The sequence below is a fragment of the Rhinolophus hipposideros genome (genome assembly GCF_964194185.1).
Source record: "Rhinolophus hipposideros genome assembly, chromosome: 2".
NCBI lineage: Eukaryota > Metazoa > Chordata > Mammalia > Chiroptera > Rhinolophidae > Rhinolophus > Rhinolophus hipposideros.
Window position 1 is genome coordinate 58,737,255 of NC_138048.1, and position 17,518 is coordinate 58,754,772.

A 17,518-nucleotide genomic window follows, 5' to 3' on the forward strand; every position below is an offset into this window, starting at 1 on the left:
CAATCAGAACGTATATACAATACAAATCACTAACTGTTCTTCTGGCATGTGGGGGAATGGAAAGCTAAATAGAAGAATAACGTTTCACACAGGTTCTCTAGTAGAGTCATAGGGCTTCCCTATGATTTTGGAAAAGTGGCACCAGGAAGGAGAAAGAAATAAAATCACAGGTAATAGGACATTTGACTAGAAGTAATGTCATGATCAACTGGTCCTACTCCATCTATTGTTAGATGCTGAATTGGATCCTGGAGAGGGAAAGTGACTTGCCGAAGGTGGCACAGCCTTAGCTGGAATTAGAATTAGATTGTCATGACTTCTGGTTCACACATAACATAAAGCATAATGCTTCACTCCCCAAAACAATGATATTTTAACTAGGGCAACTAAGGAAATAATTTAATTGATAACTACTGCCTCCACCTCAGAAAACAATAACCGATTAATTTGATTTAAGGTAGACCAGGGGCTGCTTCCATCAAATTATAATAAACAATTCACTCTACCAATATAGATAAGTCCATGAGAATTAATTGGGTATTAGTCATCCTTGCTAATGAATCACCTTGTGGAAAACAGGAATAATCAACGGTTTACAGGAGGCCAGAAGACTGTTCTTGTTCAAGTACAGATCTTGCCTATTAAAGAACATTGGGTATCAGCTCTAAATAGTAAACAGGGTATACCATTTCAAATTCCATGAAGTGCAGCTTTAAATAGATTTGGTTTGGAAATGGGTCAGGGAACACACCACAGTCAGTGGATCAACGTTGAGAGCAGAGAAAAACAATGATTGCACTCATTAAGTGGGAACCTGTTGACTCATCTACTGTCAAGTCTAATTATTTATTTAAACTGCTATTCTTTTTTCATTACTACCATTGATATCAATTACTACCACAAGATGATTTTAAATTCTACAGCATTCCCCCAGAATATTTATACCTCCACCTTCTAAAGGTTATTTGAGAAGTTTTCATCCTTCCCTCCCCACCAGCCCCCAACTCCAAAGTATAGAGGATGGCTAGATAGATGATAGGTAGATAGATAGATAAATACGGTAGGGAATCCCTCTTTCTCAAGAGCAATTTTTCATGACTTTTCAAGGCTTGCTCAAACTTGTCTTTGTAGTTTCAATGTGGGTTTCAGTGGAAAAGGGAGATGGGAACATAGTTAACCACTTTTCAAAGCTTATTCTATTAATATTCAACAATTAGCATTTGGAGAAAAGTTAATATAATAATTGCAGTTTCTAAATAAACAAGTTAGAACTCTATTTAACAAAGCTATAAAAAAAACTGTGATATTGCATGTCTACAGTACATTATTTTCTGATATATTTATCCATGAAAATACATAAAATACATTAGAAAAAAGACTGTTGCAGGGGCATTTTATGGTCTAGAGAGGGACCAAATGATGGGCAGGAGTCATTCTTGTATTTTTAGCAACTACCTTTTCTTACAACCCTTTCTTTTATAATCATGAGAATAAAATCTAAACACCACCAGCGGCCACTATATCTGATCTAATTATAGAGGAGTTTTGCAGTCCATGCATCACCCACCTTATTTGCACATGACGTGTTTTTAGGTAACGTGTATGGTGAATATTAACTTTGAAAACTGTATTAATGTAATACCATAATTTCCACTTAATTCTAAATTTCTAACTCCTACAAATATGGGGCACTACCGACAAACTTCAATTCTTTCAAAGGTCTGTGTAACTAAAGTCATGTTTACAAATTCACAATCATGGAAAAAACATACCAAGGGAATTATCAAAATATTCAGCAGAACACGTTTACATTATCTTTATGTGGATATCCAATCTTTCACAAAGTTGTTACTCTACAGATCTTGCAATTAGGAACCCCATATTGTCTGTTTCACCTCTTTTTGCCTAAGACTTCTAAAAGATGACATATTACACAGCAGAGCTAACTGCACACATCATCTGGTTAGCTGTAGAAGAAAACTCACATTTTAAAAATTTTGTAACTATCATGCTTCCTTCAATTTCTCCCCTCGCCCCCATCCCAGACTCCATTTTCTCGACAAACTCAAGAAGAATGTATTCTTTTGCGAAGGGCGCCATGCTCCTTCACAATGGTCCCCCAGGAGAGGGGCATGCAGATATTATGGGTCCTGGGTTTCAAACTAACTCATTTTCTTATTCTTAGAATTCTGTTGCTGTTGTTGTTGTTGTTGTTGTTGTAGCCTTGGATTATGTCTTTTTGAGGTTTTTTTTGGGGGGCAGCTAAGCAATGACGATGGACCTGACTAGTTAAGTTAGGCCCCTTCAGAGCCAGGTAACACTGACATCACATTATAATGAAACACACTCAATCAACAAGGACCAAGAAACTGAAAGCCCTCCTGCCACATAGTGGGTAGAGATACAAGAAGACAACAGATGAGAACATTCTAGTACATGGGGTAGTTTGGACACTTGAATAACTTATTAAATCTGAATCTTCCATGTGGCATAGATTTCTGTGATTTTGGTTAAACCTTAAGGGGTAAGAATTAAAAGGGAAAATTAAATCAAAAGACCTTTAAAAAGAGGGCAATTCACCAGTTGGTCTTGGCCATTTTTCAGGTTTTGGTGCTCATGAAATGCCTTTGTGTTTCTTCTGTTGGGAGTGAAATCAACCTTGAACATTACTGGCTGAGATGTCTATTAGCATTTCATAAACATGAAGACGATCCTCTCTTACCTCAGCTGATAGCTTTTGGAATGGTCAACGGACACGGGGTTCAGCAAACTGCAATGCTAGTGTCTGTGAATAAAGTAGGTAAAAATCATTCTTAGGTACTAAGCTACTTTTATTTAGAAATAATCATAAGCACTTATATCTATATAATGGTATCTTGTTTTGCAAAACATTTTCACATTCACTATGTCATTTCAGCCAACGCAAACCTGGAGTGAAGAAGCAAGAAGAGAATATTCTATTCACTTCACAGGTGAGAAAACAGAAACTCATAGAGGAAAAGAGAAAATTCGAAGGGAATTAACATCTTTTCTCACAATTAACTTCACAAATACCATGTGAAATGGGTATTATTGTCCTCATTTTACAGATGTGAGAACTACAGTTCAGAAAAGGTAAGTAACGTGCCCAAGACTACACAGCACAATACACGGCAGAGCCCAAGTTTGGATCCTCTGAAAGAGTGTTCTCTCCTAGGATATTACATTAGGAAAACACAAAGACAAACAGCTGATTGACTCGACCCACTAGGCTTGGTGGAAGAGGGAATAATAAAATACAACTAGCTATTTGACTGACATGAGGAAGTAGGACACACACATGGGATTTGGAGCCAGACTTGTCTTCCTCTTATTGATGGCCTTAGGCAAGTTACTGAAACTCTGTCAATTTCCCGGTATGTAAATGAAGATTATAATATCTACCTCATAGCCAAAACTCAGAAAAGTCTTTTTGGAAGATTTTCCTCCATTATTTCGTATCTGTAGATATGGACACTGGTGGTATAGAAAATGGTAACTTTTTTTTTTCCTATGGGCCCTTTTTTATATGATCATTGATGTTATAAGCATGCAATGCTAGAGAATATCTCTGGATTGCATATTATTTTGTGCCCCAAGTTTTAAACCACAATATTTATCCATATCAATCTCACATGGCCTCACCTAACAATAAAAAGCACTTCTGTTCCAAAAGACAATGCCTCAAAATTTAAAAATCAAGTGTCTCCTCAACCACCAAAAGCAAGAGGCACTGCTTTAGAGGAAAGACGTTCGGGTGAATCTCAAGTCCTTTTAAAGTTTGTACCCATATCATGCCTTAGGTTCAGAGAGATGGCATTTCCAACAGAACTACAACAAAGAAATTTAATACAATGGATGGATTTATTTAGAAATGTAAGACCTCTGGGAAGTTTAAGCACTATATTCCATTTTCACATAGGACTCAAATCAGATTAAGAATAGAAGAACATGGTTAATAAGATACCATATAATAAATTCTTATCACATGCCACCAAATTCCAAACATTAATCATCCTTAAACATTATACTTAATAGTGTGAAAAATATTGCATGATCACTTTATCTCAAATCATGCTCAATAAAACCCCAATGAGACCTATTTACCCAATTTTACCAATAAGGAAACCAAACTTCAAAGGGTAATATGGAACAAATAAAAATGTAACCTTGTATCTTGACACCAAAACCATTAAGGACCCTCCTATTACATAATGCAGCCTCCCATGCTCTATTTGGAGGGAAACGGAAAACAAGTATACACCACATAAAATTCAATTGTCAAGGCACCAAAGCACAGTGAGTATTCAGTCCTGCTTTCCGCGCAAGTGAAAGGAGAGAGAGAGAAGACTTCACATCTGTGGTCTAACCAGAAAGAGACACATTACTAAGCTGACACAGAAGGAGTGTTTCATACAGGGTTACCATGAACACTTTTTCAGCTCTCCCCAGTGAAGTTTCAGAGATGCAACATCCTTGGCTAGCTCTCAAAACACAAGCCACAGAAACAACAGAAGTTGGCACTATTAAATTTTCGCAAAGGGGCCTTCATCATTAAGTCTCATCTTAAGCAGTAGAAAAGCTGAAGTCTTCCAGCTATAAAGTTCACCAGCTCTCTTCACCTGACTGAAGTGTCCTGTGCCTTTGGTAAGTCCTGAGTACTTCCTAATGCACCTGAGTTCTCCACTAGACCCATAAAGACATCTGGGACAAGTGACAAATCCCACTCTAGTGTCTTGGTAATGAAGCCAGTTATCTTTGGCTGCCTTTTGTATTTTATGCCTGTTGACCCAGAACCAGTCAGGTCTGAATCCTTGGTCAAATCGCCCATCCTCTCCCTAGAAAAATGTTCTCATCTCCAGAAGCAATTTCAACCAAAAATAAACCTGTATAATCAACTTCTAACTTACAAAATGTCAACCTATTAATTAGAATCTATGAAAAAGCAAGACTCACCAAACCTAACTAGGACCGATATAAAATAATTGATAATCTCAACTGTATTTTGGGGAAAACAGAGCGAACAAATGAAGCCAGGAAAAGAAAAAAGAGAGAGTGGAAAGAAAAATAATGGGGAATAAGGCGTGGGGGAGGGGCAGAAAAGAAGAAAAAGGTATGAAAAAAATTTAAAAAGCAGAAAGGCCTGTTTCAACAAGTTTTCACAAACCAGTGTCTTTTGAATCAACCACTGCACTCTCGGACAATTTTTAAGCAACATTACTCTAGGATGATGATGCGAGCATGATGAACAAAACTTCCAACTAATCACTAAGGCCAATGTAAAGATGCCTCTTAATACGAGATATTTTACAACACAAATGGGAAATATGACAGAGCCTGTTAAAACTCCCACTAATCCCATAAAATGGGATTACCCCTGTGGTCCTCAATGATCTTTCTGAATAGGAGGCCTTGTCTTGAAAAGAACATCTGCACGAGGATGGAGTGCCTGGGTTCTGCTCTTAGCGCTGTAATTCCCAAATCTTTTGAATAAGAAGTTGTATGAAACAGACATTTTTCTGTGTCTCTTTTCAGAGGTTTGATCATGGTTATCCGTAAACCACTGTGAAAAGGCCAGGAATTATTTTGCCTAGACTTGTGCACCAAATTTTACATGGTGGTGCAGGTAGTGATAAAAGGATTACGTAGACTAAGATTTGCTTAAATTAAACAATGCCATAATTTTAGGCATGATTATTAGGACATCGGTCCCCCAAAACAATTGAAATGTTAGATTAGGCCAAGGCATTCGATGACAAACATGGAACGTCCTCCATTGCCATCATCAAAACCCGTATGAAGAACATTTTTAAATGCACTCTCCCACCCGCCACCTTAAGATACTTATCAAGAATACAACATATTCCATGTCTTATGAATGATTTGGTTGTCTCATTAAAGTAATGTTTGCCAGTATTTAATTGCTTCCCTCCCTGATTTTAATTTCCTCACCTGTCAGCATCTATCAGAGGCACTAAGATCTCCTGACATGCTGGCTGATTGTGTTGAAATTAATCAGATTTTTGAAAAGTAAATTGCTTTGGCCTAAAGGTAATGCTCAACTTCTTCATGTGATATTTATAAGGGTTCTATCACAGGATCTTACAATCAAGAAATTAAATGAGAGGTTTTAGAAATCCTAAGCAAAAATATCAGCAGTATTTTTAAAAATCAATCAACAATACAGCACTCGCCAGCAGTCATTTAGGGGTAAACATATGAGAGTAAAACATGAAGCTACCTCAGAAAGTTTGGAGAAACAGGTAAAAAACAATTAAGCTGAACTCACCTGCCTTCAGTAGCTAGCAATCTAGTCACTCAAACAGTGCATTATGCATTTGCAACTGTGACCAGTTATACACATTGCTCTCACAGAGATTAATGATTTTACTTTTCAACCCCGTGAAGTAAAATTGGTGCTATTGCTAGTAATAGTAGCAATATTACCATGTGACAAATGACAAAGCTGAGGCAAAGGGTAGTAAAGGAACTCTTTCCTAGACATCCAGTTATGAGCAGAACTGATCTTGTGATCTAAAAATCAGAACAACATGATTACTGTGGAATAAAGAGAGAAAAAACTATTTGCAAATTCTCCATATATAATTATTCAGTGTCAACTCTTCTGGTAATATCTATCAGAAACAGTGCTTAAGACACTCAGGTAACCCACAAGCACTAAGCTGTCCTATAAGAAGTAAATGAAATGAAGGCTAGAGAAAGACTTTCTAACCTGTCCTACCATTGTGAGATTACTATTATGTGCATCTATGTTATTATTCCTACTTTGGAATATGGGTACATGCACTCATTCAATAATTAGTTTCCAAAGTGAGTCTATAATATCATCACACCTTTCAGTTATTCTACTGATTCCAAGGCCCCTAAACAGAAGAATAAAAAATGTTACATACATGCAATTAGGGTTAGGGGGTAGGAGGAGTCTAGGGTAACAAACGGAATTTATAAGTTGGTTCTCACAAATTTGGCTTTACAGTTAAATGTTACCAAATATTAATATGGGTCTTATTTTTCCAGTAGACTCTGAGCTCCTACTTAATTAACTTTTCAGTGTCTCCCCTGCTGTGAAGCTTTTCCTGACCCAGAAATATTTGGTGAAGCAGCCTTTCTGAAGACTACCTTAAGGACTGGTTCCATATCTAGACCACTAAAATCATCACACTGTCTTAGGACTTTTGTTTGTGTTCCTTGAAGAGAGAAACCTTGTTTAACTCAGTTTCTTGAATCCCAAATCCAAATCCAGAATCTGGTCCTTAGTAGGTACTCAAGAAAATGTTAATCAAATGAATGCATGAACAAATGAAAAAAGCATTCTGTGTAATTCCAAGAGCATTTAGCTCAATGCTTGCCATATAAGAAATGCTTAGTAAATGTTAATTGGATTGAAATTAATTGAACATTTAACTTCAAACATATATTGTTCAACTAAATGATTATAAAAGGTACTGAGTGAGGGGTTCAGCAGGGAGTTAAGTAACCTGCAATGACCCATTCATACTTAACTCATTAAACTTATTAAAAAATGTTTTTCACATAAAGAACTATAAAGACTGGAGTTATGAATAGAAATGTAGGCAGGAGTTGAGAAAACGTATGTAGAGATAAGTATCAAGAAAACTATGTTAAGGTCTAGATACAAAGTTACAAAATAAAAGGAAAAATAAATCTAGAGATAATAGTATTTTTTAAGATTATGGGTATGAATAAAATCCAAAAGGGAGAGAAAAAGAGAGAAAGGAGGGAGAAATCAAAAAATGAATTCTAAAAACCAAGTTGTGTGTGTGAAAAAGAAAACTCATTGGATAGATAAAAAAAAAAAAAACTAAAGAGTTAATCAAAATCAAAGTAATACTAAACACACTATTTTTCTGTAACTGAGCTAAGAATTTTATATACCTTAATCCTTAAAAATACTCTTAGACAATATTATTATATCCATTTTGCATTAAGTAAACCAAGGCTTAGAAAGATTAAATAATCTTATCAAGGTCACACACAAAATAAGTTATGATACTAGTATCTGCAATGCAGCCTTTAGATCCAGAAACTTACCCTCTTCCCAGTATCTAACAGGGAAAACAGTGGGCTTGAACAAGAGCTTTAGAGTTGGATGGCAATCTAGAGAGTGATGTGGAAATAGGGAAAGCATAAAAAATATGAACATGCAAACCTTTTGAAGTCCTGGGATGTAAGTAGTAAGAAAAAGACTGAAGGAGGAAAGGGATGGGGGAATTAAAGCTATCTCCGAGTACCTGAGGCTGTGTCATGGACAAGCCACACTGTATTTTTGCAAAAATATTCAATGTCCAAACTACTAGGGTTGAGACTATGGGAACTCCAGCTTCAGAGCAATGCAAAGGAAAACTTTGCAGATGACGCTGTCCAGCCAGAGAAGAAACTGCCACACAAAGAACTGGAAATGTTCAGGTACAGGTTAAACGGCCATCTGTCAGGGAAGGCATGTGTCACATTCTGGCAGTGGGAGGGACCCTGCATTAAAAGATGGACCACTGCGCTTGTGTGTTTCAGAGATTTAGATGCCGAATACGAAGAGATTAAACAACAGCTCAGCTCTCTAGACAAACATTTAAAGAATGCATTTTGAAGAAGAAACCGCTGGATAACCATAACATTCGCTCAATACATCGATGGAGGGCCTACAACGTGCCAAGCAGAGGCCTGTCCCCATGCTCCAGGAAACTCAGACGAGGAGGCAAAAACACATTTTTGAAGAGTTAGAACAGAACTCTTGGTAGGCAATTTGGGCCTAATAAACAGCAAGGAAACATCATAACTAGAAACCTAAGAAGAAAGTAAAAAAAAAGAATGGTACTCAAGTACCTAGGCAGGAAATATCAGATTTGTGGAAAGAAAAGGAAGTCACTGAAGGTCTAGGTTTAGGGAAGAGCTAATGTATAGGGGTGACCAAAGGTAAAACCTGATTCTACTTTTGGGTAACCAAGACCGACATGGAGAAAGAATCAGAAGAATGTCAGAAAACAAGAGTTTAACTCAAAAAGCTCATAGGTAAGGGAAAGCAATCAAATGTTGGGTGAGAAATAGGAAAAAAAAGGAGATCTTGCAAAAGAACATCTAACTTATTTGAAAATGAGACAACAATACATTTCAGAGCCTGTAAGCCTACTTTCAAAGTTTTCCAGATTTGCTCATTTCCATAGACTGCAACCTCTCTCAAGACCCAACCCCGCAAATAGCTACTCTAATACAAGAGAGAGATGTTAAAGAGAAAATATATTACGTGGATCCAGTTCTATTGCCTTTCTCAGCATTCTTCATTATGATTTCACAGTCTGACCAGTATTTACTAAAGAAAACAAATCCCATAAAATATAACATAAGCAAAGGCAAAGTTAAGAGTAAATTTTATTAGGTAAGCTCTCTCCCTCCCCACAGGGAAGGAAAAAGAGAAGCTTTATTTTGGTGGTGGCAGTGCGGGAGGGTTGTCCAATAAGATAACTAGTAGTGATATGAAAGATAATGGTTGTGTGTACAATTTCCCTTCCTGTAACTTTTAACTAATCTAGGTGAAGAAGGAAGTGGCTGCTTGAACTCAAACTCACTGATTCTTTTTTCCCATTGGAATTCTAAACAGAAAAATGAAAAAGCAGTCAACTCCTCCTTCAATTTCTCCACCTTGGCTAAGACAAAGCATGTTCTGTTTTAAAAGGCAGCAGTGGTTACTACTGAAAAGCACAGAGCAGTGGTGAGTGCAGAGTAGGGAAAATATGCAAAGGGTTTAATACACAAAAAATATGGAAAACTTTCCAAATAAGTTCAATAATTAAATGTATTTAGCATCACCATATTCATGAAAGAAGTTCAGAAACATCTACCTTGAAATTCTTGAAACTAAAACCCGAAATAAAAAGGGAGGGAGGGAGGGAGGAGGAGGGGGAGAGACAGAGACAGAGAGAGAGAGAGAGAGAGAGAGAGAGAGAGAGAGAGAGAGAAATACATTAATAATGGTTTTTGTTCCAGTGCTGCCACTAACTAGTGCTGCTGTGTTGGGTAGGTCTTTTCCAGCTCTCCTCTCCTATAAAATGAAAGTATGGATTAGATCAGTAGCTCTCAATGTCCACAAACATATAGCGGGGCCTCTAGACCTTTTCAAAGGTCTGCAAGTTCATAATACTACTAAGATGTGATGAGCCTTTTTCAGTGTGTTGACATTTGCACCAATGGTGAGAAATCAATAGTAGGCAAAAATGGCTAGAGTTTTAACTTGTATCAAGGTAGTAGCACTGAAATGTATTGATAGTGATTGTACTTATCACCACCAGACACCCATAGTAAAGAGAAGGAAAAGGCAGTTTCACTTAAGACTGCCCTTAATACATTAAAAATCATTAAATCTCAGTCCTTGAATACATATCTTTTTAAATATTCTGTGATGAAATAGTAAGTATGCATAAGCACTTCTGCTGAATCCCAAACTGCAATGGTTGTTTCCAAGAAATGTACTTGTGTGATTGTTTGAATTAAAAGCTGAACTATCAGCTCTTTGAATGGAACACCATTTTTATTTGAAAGAATGACTGACAAACTACAGTCATTCAGATGGGTTTTGCTGGATATTTTCTCAAAAATAAACCAAGAGAAACTACTATTTCAAGAAAAACAACTAACAGTCTTTGTTGCCAACGATAAAAGTTTTAAAGTGAAAATTAGAATTTTGAAAATCTTGTATCTGCTATTATATATGTGATATCCTCCTAATACTTAAAATGTGTTCTTGATGAAATTAGTAGTAATATCAATGATATATGTATTTTTTTATGTTATAGAATAAAACGTCAACATTTGGAAGATCAACATAACTCGGTGAACTAATATTTTTTAACCAATGAAAATGTTACAAAATCCATTCAAAGTGATAACTAGACCAATGGATTTTAATATAACAGTTTCATAAAAAAAGTTTACTGATTACAGATTTCACGTTATAACTGAACTTTAGAAAACTGCCACTTGTCAAGTTTTGGTGTAGTGTCAAAGAAGAAAATCCACAATTACCTCCCTTTTCCTTTGTTTTCCATCCTTTCTGGAAATCTTTTTCTGGATGTTTTTCACAAACTAATCAAAACACATATCACAACAAATCGAAATTAGAAGTCAGAATCCCGTCGCCACTTTTCTCACTGACTTTTTTTTTTTTGCTTTGTTTTGTTTTGTTTTTATATAAATGTTTTGCATTTAAAAATGTGTTTTTATTTGCTTTAATTTCTAACAAGATAAGTGTCACTAGCTATAACTCACATGAACAAAAACTCATATTTAAGAGTGTAAAGAGGTCCTGAGACCGAACCGCCGGGCTAGATGGGATTTACTCGTATGTATGCTCCTTTGCTGTTTAGTACTACTGTCCTTTGGTTCTAAACAAATAGGGAAGACACAGAGTGACTGTGCTCTACTTTCAAATCCTGCTACCTGTTTATCTTTATGTAGCTGCCACTTCAGTGAGAATTGGGAAACACTGAAACATCTGTATGACTTTACCCTGGAGCAGGCCATTAGCTAGTCAACAAATACTTATTGTGTGTCTTCTATGGGGCAGGCACTAATACTTAGGCCATCTGGATCAGAATCTAGTCTCTACTACTAACTGAGGTGTACTCTTGGTCAAGATACAAAATCTCTCTAAACCAGTTTCTTTCATATAAAATGAGAATGACAATAGAAGCTACATCATAAGATTAATGTGTAGCTCCAGAGAAATGATCCATTAAAGAGCTCCCGATACACAGTGCTTAGCATGTAATAAAAACTCAGTAAACCTTATTCATTGTTTTTATAACTAGGATGTCTCTTATCATCGTTTGCAATATACGTGAAAGAAATAAAGCCAGTTTAACCATTTTATTAAAGGTTCAAAATCTATCCCAGATGCTAAAGCATTTAGCTCCATAAAAATAGAGAAGCGAAAATATCCCGGCGTACCTGTTTCTCACCTCAAGGGCAGATTATCTGTCTTTGGCCAGGAATGAAATCAGGGTTGTAATAATGACCCAGCCACTGCATAAATTCCTAAACTTTCTATGGTCAAATAAGCAAGCAGTTCCTACTCAACATCATTCTCAGCACTGTGGTGACAAGACAAAGGACCACAGAAAAGTGAGGATTCAAACCAACTTCTTTATTAGACAAGAGAGAAGACTTTTACTTTTCCTTTCTTTGCACAAACAGTTGTGTTCATTTTACTTCTTTACTCCATTTAATTTAAAACCCAGAAGGATGAGGTTGGGGAAAACTTAAGGATGCTTGTCAATCCAAGGTTCGACCAAAAAACCAAACGAACAAAAAAAAAAGTCCTCAAATTTTTAAGAATAGATTACAAGTGGGAGAGGGGGTCCTTGATAAATTTACTTAGATTAAACATAATATAATCTGGAGGAATACATGCATGCACACTTACCTACAACTTCTTTATAAAGATACAGAGGAATTAATCATTAAACTAGTTATACTGGTAAGACCCAATTTCATTTTTAAAGGAAAAAACATGTCACTTTTACTTCACGTTATTTCATCAACTCTAAGTAAAACCACCTCAAATGTCAATATCTTACTATCCTGGTAAGAATTTTACTCTGATTTAATAGAATGATTTAAGTTATACTTCCAGAATAATGTATAGAAATGATCATGCCCCCTTAACAGCACTTGGATCTTCAATCAGGAAATTCAATTTTAGCTGCAAAACTATGTTTTGGCAAAAGTGCAATTGAACTCAGTGTACTTGTCACATTTCTAAATATACTCCGGTCACCATGACAACAAGGGAGACTGATGGATTGCTTAAAAGAGTACGGTATATTTAATTGTCAGCATTTTAAACTGACTCAGAAAAATGCTGTGTGATAGGTCTACTCACCATGGTTACTGCCGGCTAACTTCATGATAATAAAAGGTTCACATATGCACATCGACAACGTGCGCAAGAGAACGTAAAATCGGAAGGCCTTGTATTTTCAATCACACCAAATGCCAAACTTAAGGCTTTTGAAAGGACTTGTTCACATTCAGGTGCCACTCAAAAACCTCTCTCCCAGATGGGTCCCAGTCTGCATCTGCTCGATGGTCACTAGAGCAGATTCCAAATCCTTAATCAGATTCCAAAGCTTGCTCTCTCCCTTAGACTAAAAAAGATGAACTTAAGGTTATGTTCTCCTGGAACATATCTGGAATAAGGGATGAGAGAAACTCTTTGTTCTTTCCTTCCATGTAGAACTGTTCTCAAATGATAAACTTCTAGGATCCATTCATTCCCTAAACAACCACTTCCTAAGTGAGCACCTTTCCCATGCCAGGCAATTTTCTACAAGCTAGGAATATAGTGGCAACATGGTCCTCACCGTTAGGGAGTTGACATCCTCAGACATGAGGAAGACAAAGATACAAATTAATAATCCATTACAGAGGGTAAGGCGGGAAGGGGGTCGTATATGAGGGTAAAGGGGATCAAATATATGGTGATGGAAGGAGAACTGACTCTGGGTAGTGAACACACAATGGGATTTATAGGTGATGTAATACAGAATTGTACACCTGAAATCTATGTAACTTTACTAGCCATTGTCACCCCAATAAACTTGAATTAAAAAAAATACTCCATTAAAAAGAATGAAATAATCCCACTGAACTGGCCCATTAGATGTGACCCTATACAGTGCCTAGTACAGAGTAAGCACCTAGCAAATCTTCATCATCATTGTAACTAAGATATCTCTCAGACAAATAGTTTGCAATGTATATAAGGTCAACAAAGATATACTAACCATGCTTTCAGAAAACCACAAATATTGCATAAAATATAAAACAAGATAAAGGGAAAAGGTGATAAGAAGGCGAGAGGTGCTACTTTAATCTGTGCTACTTTAGCTACAGATTAAGGAAGATCTCTCTGACATGACATCTGTACTGAGCCTTGGATGATGAGTCCAAGCCAGCCATATATAGAATCAAAGGAAAGTCAGGTGGTAATAAACTTGGTTTATACACAGGACAAAAGGAAGGCCATACTGGCCTGTAGCTTACTGAATGAAGTGGTTAGGGGTGAGAGATAAAGGAGAAGACACGGTCTATATATCAGAGCCTTGCAGGCCACTAAAGAGTCTTTCAAATGTTTCAAGATACCTGGAAAACCACTGTATGGTGAGGGTGTGATATGATCCAACTAACAATTTTAGATCTTTCCTTGTGGTATGAAGGGCCACAAGGAGAAAGCATAAAAATATAGAGCCCATTTCAGAACTCTATTGCCAAGTTAAGGTAAGGCATGATGACTTGGATTGAGTCACTATACTCCTACTGCATTTGCCTTACACAGCCCCATACTTACCCTCTCGACCACCTCTTGCAAAAGAGCTGATGAGAGCAATCACAATCAGGAAATATTCTGGAGGCAGAACACACACTCACTGGCCAAGCATGGTCTCTGAGCAAGGGTGGTAGCAAAATGAGTTAGACGAAGGCCCACAGCATGATGGGAAACATGCCCCATGATTCAGCAGGTCTGAGGGGGGCATGATGCTGCATTTCTAGCAAGCTGTGAGGGTTGACAGTGACCCTACTGCTCCGTGAGTCACACTTTAAGAACCAGTGGTGTAGGAGAGTCTGGAGGCAGGAACACCAATAGAGCAGGAGGCAACAAGAGCTTGGCTTTAGGTTGGTAATAGGTGAAAGGAAGGAAATCCAAAAGATGTAGGGAAAAAAAAAAAGAAAAAAACTATGGTTAAGAGTTGAGGACAAATAATCCATTAGTGAAAATAAAAAAGAAGATGGTGGAATCGATTCCAAGTTTTCTTTAATGACATTACTTAATCTCCAGATCGTTTCTATGTATCTAATGCAAAGCACTTTCACAAGTCATATTTCCTGTAGTGATGGTTTATACCTATAAGACAAGGCAAAGGAAATGATTGTGGTTACAGATAATAATAACAACAACAACGCCAATCGTTTATTGAGAACTTATTCTGTACCAGGTACATTACAACATATACTATCTACAATTCCGACAATAATCCTATTCCTATTTCACAGATGACAAAACTAATATTCAGAGACATTATGTAGCTCATCCAAAAACACTCCTGCTTCACTGGATGCAAACCCAGGAATGGACCCTAAAATCAATGACCATCATCTCCATTCTGCCTAAGAAGTTGCATCTATCGAATTAACTGCCCACTTAGGGCATTCATCCTCAAAATCAGGGTTCCCTTCAGAAACCTGACTAAGCTTTTCCAAGTGGCAAAACTTGATCCATGGACTCTAGGAGCACAGGAGTGAAGTCCCTAAGGCCACGTGGCAGGTCTGTAGCAGAATTGTGACTCATTTCATACCCTCACAAAACAAACATGATGTTTCTATGCTCATGCTCAGAGTCATATCTACTCCCATGTTCTTTACAGCCCCATGCCTACCCTCTTAACTTTACTCTGCTTTTTCTTTATACTCTTTATACTTTTTTCTTCCCAGAGAGTAACTGGCTCTCTACACAGTGATGTATTTAGAGTGAGGATGTGAGAAAGAGGCCCTCGTTTGTGAAGATGCATGGTGAACGGTAGTGGATATTGACAAGGCATCAGTAGGTAAGAAAGATGAGCTTACACGTTTCCCCAGCCCAGGAAGTGGGTAAGAAATGAGCCACAAGATCTTCCTTCTAGTCACCCACACTGTGCTTTCCCAGGATGATTCACAGGTATGGCTCCACGGACCTGACAAAAAGGACCATCATCAGAAAGATAAAAGGATGTTTTTATGCCTGCTCTTTTTTTTTTATTTGTTCCTTCTTGAGTAATAACTATTAATTGTGCTATGCGGGCAGTACAGAGATGAGTCTACCGGGAAGCCAGCACAAATCCATCAAGTGCTTTTAGCCCGAGCATTTTAGAAGCAATTGCTTACCACATTTTCCCTGTTCTTTTTCTCAGCTAGAATTAAAGTGGATTTTACCACACAATCACCCCAATGCCCTCCTCTCCCACTTCCAAAATGAAGACAGAAGATGGCTGTTGATCTATCACCAGCAAATTCACAAGGGATATGTGAGAAAACGAGTTTGTTTAGTGTTTATAAAACCTAAGTACTGGTCCCTAAAACAGGTACTCAATTTACATTAACATATGACAACCTATGAAATAGATATTGTCCAATTTGGGCAAATGAAGGAATGAATGCTCAGAGATGATATGTTGTCTGAAATCCAACAACTGGCAAATAGGAGAGCCAGGAAGTAAACACAGATCTTCTGACTACAAAGCCAACCCTTTTTCTACTTATTACAGCTGTCCTGTACACACTTCCAAGAGTTTCCACGATCTTCCATTCTGTTCTGCAGAAAATTCAAAGCTTCAAATATTCCTCATAAATAAGGCTGTAATAATCAAAAACCTGTTTCAAAATGCCTTTTCTAGGAATACTAAGTGACAAAACCATTGTAGATGCCATAAGGCTTGCCTCTGATGAAGGCAACACGTTCTTAATAATAGCTGGATTTAGGGATCAGTTAGAGTCTGCACCATGCCTAACATGGAATCATAAAGGCTCTTGAATTTCTTAGCACAGGGTTCTGAACAAATAGCAACATTACACAAAACCTGCTCCCTCACCCTGCCCCGGGGCATGTACTGAAGAAAGAAGAATCAGAGCAGCAGAAGTAACAGAAGACTGAGGGCCTGTAATACAGTCACATGTTCACAGAGGCTCTGGATCATTATGAAGTATATAAAATAAAAAAATCCAAATGAAAAGTTAATATAACTAAGCTTAAACTCATCTTTTCATTATTACTCCCATACCCTCTATAGTATAGGTAGATGTTGGAAAGGATCAAACAAAAGGAAAACTAAGAATCCAGTCTTCAGGTCATTAGATATATTATCTGAACAAAGTGGGAATTAATATGTGCAAGCAGCATCCATTTCTATCTCCCTTTACCTAGAGGGGTGGTGAGGTTAAGCATTTTGAAAAGATTCTTTATCATAAGCAGAGCTGACAGGGACACCTGATGAGAATGGTAATTAAATCAAGAAGTAAATAAACACTTGGATCGATGTTCTTTACATTTGGTAGCTGACTTAAGAAAAAGGGTTGCTTTATAAAGGTGGCATTTCTCTCTTCTAACCATAAATTTTGGGTAGCTTCACAAGCTTTCTCTCTTTTAAAAGTTATTTTGTTTCTAAACAAATGCCAGTTAACCACCTTCTATGTGCTAGTTAGTGTGTGGTTTGGGGGGAAAGAATGGTAGAAAAAGAAAAGGACACAACACATATTTTCAAAGAGCTCAGAGTCTGGTACCTAAGTCCAAGCACAAAATGTTGTGATTTTTTTTTTTTTTTAAGTCAGCAAGTTATGTTCTCAATTATGAAAATACCAAATGTCAGATTCTTCTCCAGTCCAAGCAATAATGTAAAATGAGCCAATTCTTCTGAATCAGACTTTTTTTTTAATGAAA

The 17,518-nt window shown here is 37.1% G+C and overlaps 1 protein-coding gene across 16 annotated transcripts in view; it reads right to left on the reverse strand.

Annotated features, from left to right (window-relative positions):
- The window catches only part of LPP (LIM domain containing preferred translocation partner in lipoma), a 639,752-nt gene that overhangs the window by 469,877 nt on the left and 152,357 nt on the right, over positions 1-17,518 (reverse strand). For 11 of the 16 annotated variants that reach the window (XM_081077935.1, XM_081077930.1, XM_081077934.1 and 8 more), the window contains one exon: positions 2,723-2,785. The exons of the other annotated variants lie outside the window; for them this stretch is intronic. The gene's annotated coding sequence lies outside the window, so the exon portion shown is untranslated. The remainder of the gene's footprint in view (positions 1-2,722; positions 2,786-17,518) is intronic. 16 annotated transcript variants of the gene reach the window in all.